This window comes from Ictidomys tridecemlineatus, chromosome 14, assembly GCF_052094955.1.
Source record: "Ictidomys tridecemlineatus isolate mIctTri1 chromosome 14, mIctTri1.hap1, whole genome shotgun sequence".
NCBI classification, from domain to species: Eukaryota; Metazoa; Chordata; class Mammalia; order Rodentia; family Sciuridae; genus Ictidomys; species Ictidomys tridecemlineatus.
The window spans coordinates 70,914,142-70,925,619 of NC_135490.1; positions in this window are offsets into that span (position 1 = coordinate 70,914,142).

Sequence of the window (11,478 nt, forward strand, 5' to 3'; positions counted from 1 at the left end):
CCTAAGATGAAGAGTTTGTAGGACAGAGTTGCTTGTCCTTAGAAATAAGCTCAGTCTATGAAAATACAGGGACCTCTCTGAGATAGTTTGTCTCCAGAGAAAACCCAGGCTACTTGTGATAGACCTTAAACCTAGTTAGAGGAGGGCCGGATGATAAACAGTTACCAATTATTAAATTAAAAAAGAAACACGAACACAAAGGCATCCCTGAATAAAGAATGATGTGAACATAGCAAAGGATCATCAGAGAACCTAAATTCTTATATCCGGCTATCTTTTAATTTTTTGCCACCGCACCCAGTGAGTGGAGCAGTTTGCTTCACCATGGACTCCTGCCAAGATGCGCTTCTTTACCTTAGGCCTGAGGCCCTGGGTCTAATAGTAGACTGGAACTTTTGAAACTCTGAGCTCAGTTAAGCCTTTTCTCTGTATAAGTTAATTATCTCAGGTACTTTGTTAAAGTCCTGGAAAGCTGACTGACACAATACCCATCCTAGATGGCTGGGGGGCTCCACTCTGCTCACCATAGCTACTCAAAGACCTAGGCTAATGGAGCTGCTGCTACCTTACACATTGTTGCTTGCACTGTGATGAATTGCAAGCAAACTGCAGTGACCCACATCTCTTGCTCACTACTCATCGGCCAGAACTATCCACATGAGTCCACCAGGGAGGCAGGAATTGCAATTCAATCGTGTGCTAGAAAAAGGGATAGGTGTAAAAATATTTGGCAAACAGCATTAATGACCTTCCATAGGATGTGGGGGTCAAATGAAATGATTTATGTAAAAATGCCTTTGATTAGAGACAGTTGGTGAAACCGGTGATTGTTAGGCCTGGTATGGCCTCAAGTCATCGTATTTACTCCTACGATAGACTTCTATCAGGAAATAATCCTGGGCAATGACAGGAAGAGGCCCTTAGGCCTTGCCAGAAGGAATATCATGTTCAATCCTGATTCTTTAAAAATTTCAGGATGGCTTCCTGTTGAGACACATCTTCCGAACCTCCCAGTCACGCAGGATTCTCAGATTGGTTAGGGGATGGGAGTTTCAGGAAGTCTCATCACTCTGGTATGCTTGGACTTATCTTAATTCTTAACTGGTGAATACTACTGTTCCAGTCCCTATTTTTGCCGGAAACACTCTCGACTCATAGGGTTTGGACAGTTGAAGCTCCGTGGTTGAGGATGTTTATCATGGGTTGTATCTGGCAGTGGAGAGGAAGTAGCCCTTTCCAGACATCTCATAGGTGTATGTGTGATGGGGGAGGCAAGAGGTGGCTTGTGGATTGAGGTTATTAGAAAGGGAACTGGATTCACTGTAGCCCCATAGACAAAGATCGTTTGGGGATATTATTTTGGTTTTCCCCTCTGCATATTATCTCTAAAATGATTGATATGTACTCTTCTGTGGTCAGGAGTGCAGCCTTCCCAGTAGCTCCCATAGAATCAGGGGATGGATATGGGAGCCATTTCTGATTTCCTTAGGTACTGAGAGATGAGCTGTCTTTGGAGGGTCCAGAAGCACAGTAGCTAAAAGCATGGACTTAGGAGTAAGAAAGGCCCATCATCGTAGAAGTAGTAATCTGAAAACATAGATTAGCATTGCCTGTTTAGTAGCTCTGTGTTTACCAGCATTGAGAGAGTAACCCATGTTGGTTTTGGCAACTAGAATGCAGACTGGTCACATTCTTCACTATTCTCTGTGCACTCCAAAATAAAGCTGATTATTTGATGATAAAAGTACATCACCCTATGCAAATGTGAAAAAGCTAAGCAATTTAATATAACCATGGGATATCTTTATACTTACCTCCACTTAGAAATTTTAAAAATATTTATTGAGTGCATGCTGTGTTCTAGGTACTATAGTAAGCATATGCGTTATGTGTACAACATCATCTTCATATAAATTTCTTTATCAGTGAATACTATTGTAATTCTTAAGTTCAGAAACTGAGTCTCAAAGATACTGAGTAACTTCATGAAGGTCACATAGGTAATAACTTTTGTCCCTACCACTGTTTACATGTATTTCTCAGTAAATAACATTATTTATTTTTTGATTTAAAGTTTTATGGTTCAACTGAACTAAATAATGCCAAGTAATTTACAAAGGTTTTTTATTTTTATTTTTCACCAACCTACACATTCACCTGCAGTGTTTAAAAGTCTCTGTTGTTTTCCATACCCACCAATAATTAATACTGCAAGATATCTTAATTTCCCTAAATTATGAAATTTCCTACATTGTAAATTGATAGCCTATTGTCATTTTAATTTACTTTTTTTTCTAATTATCAAGACAGTTGAGTTTTTTTTTAATTACAAATGTTTGCTATTCCCCCCCCCCTTTCCATAGTTTATCTGCTATTACTGTTTTGTTGTCTGCTGATTGTAAGTTCTTTATCTGATTTTCTTTGGGGTTGTGCATATTTTCCTTACTTACATGTAGAGGTCAGGTGTGCCTACACCCCCAGCCACTCAGGAAGCTGAGGCAGGAGGATCACAAGTTCCAGATCACCCTGTCTCAATAAATAAACAAACAGATAAATAAGTAAAGGCTGGGTTTGGGTGCCATGGCACATGCCTGTAATCCCAATGGCTTGGGAGGCTGAAGCTGGAGGGTTGTGAGTTCAAAGCCACCCTCAGCAATTTAGTGGGCCCTAAGTAACTTTGTGAGACACTGTCTCTAAGTAAAAAATTAAAATGCTTGCCTCACATGCACAAGGCCCTTTACTGTAACTTTATATTAAACTTTAAGATAGGATAATTAAAGCCCTCCAATCCCCAGTACCACTAAAATAAGTAAGTAAATAAGTGAAAAATTAACAAAGGGCTGGCGATGTATGTAGCTCAGTGGTTAAGTGCTTCTGAGTTCAATCTCAGGTACCAGAATAAAAACAAAAAAGAGCTGGGGATCCAGCTCATTGGTAGAGTTTACCTGAGTTCAGTCCCTAGCACTGCCAATAATAATAATAATAATAATAATAATAATAATAATAATAATAATAATAACAACAACAATAAAGAAAAAAGCTTACATAAAAAAAAAGAAATTGCTCTTTATATGTGTTGGCAACTACCTTCTTTAAGTTCTTGGCTTGTCTTTTCTTTGTAGCTTTTTAATTTATTTATTTTTGTTTTTAATTTATTTATTTTTGATACACAGTCTCACTAGGTTGCCCAAGCTGACACTGTACTCCTGGGCTCAAGGAATCCTCATGCCTCAGCCTCCTGAATAGCTGGGATTACAGATGTGTGCCACCATGACCAGGTCTTACTATTTTATTTATTTATTTGTTTGTTTGTTTATTTATTTATTTATTTATTTATTTAGCGGTGCTGGGGATTGAACCCACGGTTTTGTGTAGGCAAAGCAAGCACTCTACCAACTGAACTATATCCCAAGCTACTTTTTATTTTTTAAATAAACAAAAAGTATACTTTGAAAAAAAAAAAAACCTGAGCAATTTTGAAAAGGAACATCAAAGTTAAAGGGCTTTAATTATCCTATCTAAAAGTTTAATATAAAGTTACAATAAATGGCAAAGTCTTAATGTTCTGATGGAGATATCCATAAATGTAACAAACCAGAAATAGAACTACACAGATATGGTCAGTAGATTTTCTGTAGAGAAACCAATAATTCATTGAAAAAGAGAAAATCTTTTGAACAACAGTACTGAAACAACTGGACTTTTATATGTAAAAACATAAACAAATAAACCTTATAAGATGACCCTTATCTCACTCCATATGGAAAGTTTCACTTAAAATAAATCAAAGCCCTAAATGTAAGAGCTAAATTTGTAAAACTTCGAGAAGAAAACATAAAATAACTTTTTATCAGAATAGGTTTGTCAAATTTCCTGCATAAGACACAAAAAGTACAAAAAATACAAAACATGTTGCTTTTCAAAATACACTTGCAAAAGAAATTTTTTAAAGTCACAAACTGGATGGGGTTGAGTGTCGACCACATATCTGATAAAGGATTTATAACCAGAATAGATAGAGGTTTTTTATAATTCAGTAATAGGAAGACGTAGAACCCCATTAGCAAGTGGAGAGAAGATAAACACTTCACTCTAGCAAATGAACACAGGAGAAGATACTCAAAACTATTAATTTAGGGAAATGTCAACTGAAACCACAAATGTGTTACCACTACCTACTCGCTACAATAGCTAAAGTGAAAAAGATTGATCTTATCAAGTATTGGCAAGGATGTGGATTAACCAGAACTCTCCTCCTTCGTTGGTGTGAATGCAAAACAGTGTAGCCACTTTGAAAAACAATTTGGCAATTTCTTTGAATTAAGCATATACTTAACCCAGGACCCAGCAGAACCACTCCTAAATATTTACCTAAAAGAAATAAAAACAGGCCTACCCTAAGGCCTGTATGTAAATGTTTACTGCAGCTTTTTTTCCTAATAGACCTAAATTTGAAATAGTGTAAATGTCCTTCAGCTGGTTCGTTGGTTGGTTTGTTTGGTACTGGGGATTGACTCAGGGGTGACTGGCTTTGAACTTGTGATCCTCCTGCCTCGGCCTCCCAAATTGCTGGGATTACAGGCATGCACCACAACGCTCAGCTGATTAATTGATTTTTTAAAAATTGTAATATGTCCATATGATGAAATAGCATGCAACAATAAAAAAGAATGACCTACTGTATTTGTAACCGCATGGATAGATCTCAAAGCATTATGCTAAATGGCAAAGGAGACAGACCACAAAAGGCTACATATATACCGTGTGATTCCATTTTACGTAACATTCTGAAAAAGGTTATAATAATAATAATAATAATAATAATAATAATAATAATAATAATAATAAAATCAGTGAATGCAGCAGCTGGGTTGGAGGAAAGACTTAACTGTAAGGGCACTAGGAAACATTGTGGGGTGATTGAAGTATTTTATATATTGACTAAAGCTGTGGTTACATGACTGCAAATATTTTCATTTCATTATGTTGTATAGTTAAAAAAGATTAATTTTGTCTATGCAGATACACTTATACAAATTATATGCAAATTCAGCAAACCTGATTTTTTAAAAAGAGCCAAGTAATATGCAAGCTTGTGTCTGTGTGTGTGAAAGAGCAGATTTCACAAATGCCCATCTACTTCCCCTGTAAAAGTGGGTGGATTCTAGGGGTAATCCTTCCTAATTCTGTTAGTCAAATCTCGTAGAATCTCCGTATCACTATGCCATCTTATTGTATCTTCATATCACACTGTCATATTTCTTTTTCCGTTGTTGTCATTATCAACTGATTTCCTACTAGCTAAGGTGAGATTAGCTCTCTTTCACCTCCCGTCCCCCCATAAAACACACATATCCTTCCTACCCTGCCCCCTTTTTCCTAATATTTTATGAATTTGGATAAGTCAATATTCAATATTTACATTTACATAACTGTGAATATTTACCCACAGCTCAACTATGTCATAGACTCATTTACTTTTCCTTTCATGCAAAATGTCCCTAATTTTCAGAGCATCCGAGGCTTAGAAACTTAACCATGCTCATTTAGGATACAAGTAGGTTCCATCAGGGCCACTGATTGTTTTACCATTTGCCTAGGCATTCCTCATACTCCCAACCCAAGATTTTAGGTCTCTGATGTTCTTTTTTATTTATTTTACTTTTCTTTCTTGGGCATGTCCCTTACTTCCTAGTATGTTCCATGTCCATTATCATTATGCCTCTTGTTTGTTACTATGTATCAATAAACCAGTGAATTTCTGTGGAGTTGGAGTCCTCAAAGCATCTGCCTACCATACATCCGCCAGCCTCCATTTCCCATCCTTCTCTGTCATTTTGTTTTAATTCTATTTCTTGTAAAACAGCATAATGAGCTGGGTACGGTGATACATGCCTGTAATCCCAGTGGCTTGGGAGGCTGAGACAGGAGGATCATGACTTCAAAGCCAGCCTCAGCAACAGCGAGGCACTGAGCAACTCAGTGAGACCCTGTCTCTAAATAAAATACAAAATAGGGCTGGGGATGTGGCTCAGTGATTGGGTGCCCCTCAGTTCAATCCCTGGTAACCCGCTCCCCCCTCAAAAAACAGTATAATGAACTTCATGTACCATTATCCTGTCTTAAGAGTTGCTAACATTTTATTTCTGATTTCATGCACTTGCTATTATTTTTGAAAAATTCATACTAAATCCTAGAACATTTTATCACTTCATTTATAAGAGCATCAATACATACCTCACCCATAATGTAACTGAAATACCATTATCGCCCCTTAATAGCAATTACCTGGCCTGCAGGAACATTCATTTTTTTCACACGGTGTTTCCTGGATCTATTTGCTGAGTCTTTTTATCTTTCCCCCATAATTTTTATCTTGCAGGTGGTTTTGATTTTCCAGGCCACTAATTTAGCTATGAACAGTGTATTTAGCTTCTAAAGTTTTCCATTTTTGAGCTGCATATTCCTGGGGCTTGAGGCTCATTATTTTTTTTCTTCTGCTGCCCAACTATCACCTTCAATAACTCTATTTTACTGGCCTACGATCTGGTGATTTAATATCATCCTTCTCTTTCTGGCTGCTCCAGCTCCTCGGGTGGGCAGTTATTTTCTCTCTGGGACACAAGCCTGGTTGATGGAATATCTTTAATGGCAAAAAATCCTGCAGACTGTGAAAGCAAAGGTGTCTTAATTAGTGTTTGTTGAATCAGTAATGAACCTACAGGCAGGGGTTTGTGTATCGCATTCTCTTACTGTTTTTTGGTTTTTTTTTTTTCCCTCAACAGACTGAAATAGTAATGAAATTTTCACTTGAACAACTGTTCTGAATTTTCATTTCGAAAGGCAACCCTTTCCAGGACAAGAAGGTCCCTCCTGGGATATATTTTTAGTTACTATACAGGTTTTGTCAAGCTTCATCTTCCAAACACCCTGCAGGTCAGAGAAACATTTGTCATATATGGCAGTTAAACTTTTACTTTTCTGTTCAGCTCAGGCCTCTTTTCCTAGAAAAATAAACAAGTGCAAATAGACGTAAATATTTGCATGCAATTGAATGGACTTCCCTGGTTTCCAGAAACCTCTTCACAGGTCTGAGGAAACAATGCAGCTTTGAGAAGGGACAGGAGGAGACACAAGCAGTCCCAGCCCTCAGAGTTAAAAGCACAAAGCACTGTGAACCAATGACGGAGGCACAAGGCTTGGAAATAGGCAGCGTTTGGCTCAGATTTATTGCCAACCGGCTGTGTAATCCAGAGTGAGCCACTAAATTGTACAATGGGCAAAGTCATACCTACCTCATAGGACCAAAGATTAATAGAGACACAGTACATTGGTAAACACACGTTAGGGTTATCATTTTAAATTTCAGGGTAGCATTCCATACGCCATGTGCTTGCTTTTATAGTAAATAGTTGTATTCCTGGATTTGCCTCCATTGGCCCAAACACTTCTGGATTCTTGTTGGCAACAATATTTTTTCCAATGAGGCCAGAGTATTCCTGTACAGGATTAATTTAGTGTCACTAAATGTGTTATTTTATATTTAAAAATCCATTTAGATGTTAATGCCTTTTTCCCTTAATGGATCTATCTCAGTGGAAAGCCTACCTTCAGCTCAGTGAATTTGCCCTAAGGAGGAAGAGGCATAGTGGGATTCATCACGACTAATGGGATAATTAATAGAGTGTATTTAAGGCTGAGAATGGAATGATTAAGAAAACCCTTGATCCTACTTACTGAAAATCAAATCTGAGTTGTTCTGCAGGAGTGTTTATAAGTGAAACTTGGTATTTTTAGTCTGCCACATTATCAGTCTTGAGCAGATAATGAGGAGAATGAACAAGAAGGAAAGGAGAAACGTGTGTGTGGTGAGGACTGAGAAGAAATAACTAGAGAAAAGTCCATTCAGAAATAGCGTATGGGGGCTAGGGATGTAGCTCAGTTGGTAGAGTGCTTGCCTCCAATGTACAAGGCCCTGGGTTCAATCCCCAGCACCACAAAAAAGAAAGAAAGAGCCCATGGGGCTGAGAATGTGGCTCAGGGTTAGCTACCTAGCTCACTTACCTACTGGGAGTGGGGTTCAATCCTTATTACCTGCCTTGGCATGTGTACCCCCATGAATGGGGGAAGAAGAAAGTTAACTGACACTGATTTTTCTCTTTAAAAGAAAAATCACATGCCTCAGTCTCCCAGAAATCAGAACATTATGAATTGTCTGACCAGAGTGGTGGGTAAGGCAAGAATGGACGTGACAATGTACCTTGGACATGTCTCAATCTTCCCCTAAGCAGAGAGTCTCAAGCAGGAGTCTTCCAGATGGTCAGCTCTGAGCGCAGGGATTTAGAAGGTGCGATTAATAAGGATAGAATCTGGGGAACTTTTTCAAGAGAGAAATACATGATAGATATGAAGGAATTATTGATCAGTTTGTTAGGTGTGATAATAGCAATATGGTTACAGTTTTGCCCACATAATATCACCAACAAGAGCCCAGAAATGTTGAGACCATCAGAAGCAGAATGTAGCTAGTTACTACAGAAGCAAACACCTTGTGTTTTAAATCCTGGACTTTTATTCAGAGTTAGTTTTCGTTAGTGGACTACAGTTAGTTAGGTTTAGTTCTGGACTTTGTACAGCATTATGATACCTAAGCAAGGTCCAACATTTATTAAGAGATGCATTAGGGATAAAATGTCACAATGCCTTTGATTCGCTTTAACGAATATGGAATAAAGTCGGATCAAAATGATATGAAAAAGTGTGATTAGAGGTGACCTCTCTACCTGTCAGAAAATAAGAATAAATAGTAAAACAAGCATGTAGGCTTCAGCAACTGGGAAAAACACAATATGATTATCTGCAAGATTGAAAATATATTTGTTTGTTACTCCAGGATCAAGCGCCTTTGGCAAAACTGTCTTGGTATGCTGCTATCCGGTTAAGCATTGGGTGCGGAGACGCACTTCTTCATGTCTGCCTGCCCGTCCAAAAGGAGGCCGCCATCTGTTGCAGTTCAGAATCATCAACAGGACCATCAAGTGGACTCCTGTGCTGCCTGCAGTTGCGGTGGTCCTTAAATGAGGTCATTAAATTTGTTTCATTATCATACCTTGTGCAAAGCCTCTCCCAACTTTCCCTCTTTCCTTGCACCCCTGCAGCTTCCGCTCACGCTCTTTTCTCAGAATGCACGGGGTTCCTGTGCTTTCCCCAAACCATCCTGCCAGCTACAGGAAGCACAAAAACATATTTCTTCAACAAGCATTTTTTTTTTTTTGAGAGAGAGAGAGAGAAAAGAGAGATTATTTTTCAGTTTTTGGCGGACACAACATCAACGTTTTGCATGTGGTGCCGAGGATTGAAGGCATGCCAGGCGAGCGAGCGCGCCACCGCCTGAGCCACACCCCCAGCCCTTCAACAACCATTTTTGATCAACTCCGCAGGCAGAAGCACCCTGTGCTCCATAGGATGCTCTGTGGACGCCGTCTTGAAATACTGACTAATTTTTAAGCAAGGGGGCATTTTTGTTTAGCACCAGACTCTGCAATTTATGTAGCTGATTTTGAGTAGAAACACACACATACACACACACACACACACACACACATTTCTTTCTTTTTTTTGAAATTTGTTTTATTTTTAAAAAAATTGTTCTTTTTAGATATATGTGACAGCTGAATGTTTCTTGATGTATTTTGCATACATGGAGTATGACTTATTCTAATTAGGAGCCCATTCTTGTGGTTGGACATGATGTATAGTTAGAAACTGGTCATGTATTCATATATGAACATAGGAAATTTATGTATAATTCTTTCTATTGTCTTTCCTGTTCCCACCACGCTCTCCCTTCCCTTTATTTCCCTTTGTCTACTCCAAAGCGCTTCTATTCTTCCCTCCTGTCACCCAGCTTACTGTGTGTTAGCATTTGCATATCAGAGGGAACATTCAGCCTTTGGTTTTATGAGATTGGCTTATTTCACTTAGCATAATAGTGTCTAGTTCCATCCACTCGCTGGTAAATGCCATAATTTCATTCTTCTTTATGGCTGAGTAATATTCCATTATATACCACATTTCTTTTCTTTTTTTTTAAGAGAGAGAGGAGGGAGGGAGAGAGAGAGAGAGAGAGAGAGAGAGAGAATTTTTTTTAGTATTTATTTTTCAGTTTTCAGTGGACACAACATCTTTATTTTTTTATTTTTATGTGGTGCTGAGGATTGAACCCACTGCCCCACACATGCCAGATGAGCACGTTACCGCTTGAGCCACATCCTCAGCCCCACATTTCTTTATCTGTTCACCTGTTGAAGGGCTCCTAGGTTGGTTCCATAGCTTTGCTATTGTGAATTGAGCTGCTATAAACATTGATGTGGTTCTGTCACTACAGCATGCTGATTTAAGTCCTTTGGATATATACCAATGAATGAGATAGCTGGGTCAAATGGTGGTTCCACTTCAAGTTTTCTGAGGAATCGCCAGACTGCTTTTCAGAGTGGTTACACCGATTTACAGTCCCACCAGCAGTGTATAAGTGTACCTTTTCCCCCACATCCTCATCAACATTTTATTGTTACTTGTATTCTTGATGATTGCCATTCTGATGGGAGTGACATGGAATCTCAGTACGGTTTTCATTTGCATTTTTCTAAGTGCTAGAGATGTTGAACATTTTTCATATATTTGTTGACCATTCATATTTCTTCTTCTGTGAAGTGCCTGTTCAGTTCCTTTGCTCATTTGTTGATTGGGTTATTTGGGTTGTTGTTGTTTGTTTGTTTGTTTGGTATGAAGTTTTTTGAGTTCTTTATGTATCCTGGAGATCAATACTCTGAGGTACAGGTGACAAAGATTTTCTCCCATTCTATAGATTGTTTCTTCACATTCTTGATTATTTCTTTTGCTGACACACACACATTTCTGGCCTTGGGTGACATATTTGCTAAGATAAGATTTGGGTCCTGGTGCTGGGGGACACGTAGTTCTGTGGGGAGAGATGCAGACATGTGAATAAGCCCAGCAGAGAAGGGGGAGGGACAGGGAGGAGCCAGGGCTACCTGTGTGGTGGGGGCAAGTGTAGCCTTAAATACGATGAGGTGTTCTCCAGTAGAAATCAGGGTAGGTGAGAAAAGATCAGGCTTCTGGATAGAGGATACTTATCCATGGGCAGCAGCATAGAGAGGGAAGGCATCATTTTTGTGTGTGTGGTAAAGCTGAGCTTGTGGTCTGATGGGTCTAATGTGGTGAGAGAGAGAAGGCCTATGAGGCACTCCGTCCTGGAGGAACGTACCTGCCCTGATAAGGAACTGGAACTTTACCTTTGGGCCCCTGGTCACAACTCTTGTCTACTCATTAAAATCACTTGGGGGAATATTAGTTAGCTGGGTTTGCTCACTCTACAATGTAAACACACATCAAAACATCATATAGTACCCTCTAAATATATGCAATTATTATTTGTCGATTAAAATTTTAAAATTT